Consider the following 1745-nt stretch of genomic DNA (forward strand, 5'->3'; position numbering starts at 1 on the left):
TCTCTCTCTCTCTCTCTCTCTCTCTCTCTCTCTCTCTCTCTCTCTCTCTTTCCCTCTCTCTTATTACCCTGCTGGCAAACACTGACTGCTGAAAGTTCTGAACTCTTCTGACTGCTCACATGCTCCAAGTCCTCAAGGGCAACATCACTAAGAGACGCCAAAATGGTCAGAAGTTACAGGGAGCTGACACCATGCCTGAGCCCAAGGATTCAGACAACCAGACTGCCAGTTGCTTAGAGTTGAACTTTGTGACCTGGGTGTATTTGGCATCATTGGAATCTCTTCTGATCAAGCTTATCAGTCCACTCACGGTTCCCGTGTTCCTCAGCCTTTTCTCCCAGTACTTGGTGATCTGTAAGAACCTGCTCCCCATTCTGGTCCAGCATGAGGCTCTCCAATCTTGGTCCCACCATCATGTCCAGGAATGCTTGATGCTCCAGAAGACCCTGTCTGCACTGGAGTTGAGAGTATGTTTTGAGGATCCTGAGTGGAAGCAACTGGTTACTAATAGGAAAGGCCACCCAGACCCTGCAGACTCTTGGGGAGGCACAGAGCAAGGAGGAGCTCCAGAGGGAGCTATCCCTCTGGAGCTCTCTTCAGGACAGTCGATCAAGAGAAGCTGTCTGTGGACTTCACTGCTCTCTTAGGTAGGTTTCAGAGCAAGCATCAGAGCCTGCAGCAAAGCCTGAAGCAGGGAAATCACTCGTCTGGCTCCAATTGCCTCTATGTTCTCTACTGCCAGACCAGAAGGATGTGAGGAGTCCAGTGTCCAAAGTCAGAAAAGAAGAATGCCAAGAATATTCCTAGCGACACCTAGAGTCCATTAGCACAAAGCAGAAGAAAAGGGGATTCTTGCCAGAGACCAAGAAGCAAAAGAAACTTAAATATGAGGGCACCATACCAGAAAAGAATGCTGCATCACAGCAGGATGCAATGACAGAGGGTACCATGCCTGCTCCACTGGTAAAGACCAAGCAAGCAAGCAAGCAAGCAAGAAGAAAAGGAGGAGGGTGAAGGCCGGCACACCATCCCAGATGAATGAGGTATCTGTGGCCAAGAGCCAGGCTCCAAATAACCCCACCCTAAGCCCCAACACTCCTGCCAAGACCCCCAAACTGCAGAATATTAAAAGAGAAGCTGTCACAAATGAATAGAGCCACTCCTGTGTCCCTTGTAGAGCCTGAAAGCAAAAAGCATCATCAGAAGACTCTTAGCGTAAAGGAGGCCATAGAAAGTTCCCCCAAGAGACAGCTATATCATAGCTGTGCCAATGCCTGACAAATACAGAAGTGGATGCCCACAGTCATCAATTGGATGGAACACAGGGCCCCCAATGGAGGAGCTAGAGAAAGTACCCAAGGAGCTGAAGGGGTCTGCAACCCCATGGAAGGAAAAACAATATGAACTAACCAGTACCTCCAGAGCTCGTGTCTCTAGCTGCATATGTAGCAGAAGAGGGCCTAGTTGGAAATCACTGGGAGGAGAGGACCCTGGTCTTGGGAAGATTATATGCTCCAGTACAGGGGAATGCTTCCAGGGCCAGGAAGCAGGAGTGGGTGGGTTGGGGAGCTGGGCTGGGAGAGGGTATGGGGGGACTTCGGGATAATATTTGAAATATAAATGAAGAAAATATCTAATAAAAAATGTTTTTGAAAAAAGAAAGAAAGAAAGAAAGAAAGGAAAGAAAGAAAGAAAGAAAGAAAGAAAGAAAGAAAGAAAGAAAGAAAGAAAGAAAGAAAGAAAGA

At 47.8% G+C, this 1745-nt stretch overlaps 1 pseudogene; it reads left to right on the forward strand.

Annotated features, from left to right (window-relative positions):
- Positions 1–119: 119 nt before the first annotated feature.
- LOC110322021 lies at positions 120–937 on the forward strand (annotated as a pseudogene).
- The last annotated feature ends 808 nt before the right edge of the window (positions 938–1745 follow it).

This window comes from Mus pahari, chromosome 5 (assembly GCF_900095145.1).
Source record: "Mus pahari chromosome 5, PAHARI_EIJ_v1.1, whole genome shotgun sequence".
Lineage (NCBI taxonomy): Eukaryota > Metazoa > Chordata > Mammalia > Rodentia > Muridae > Mus > Mus pahari.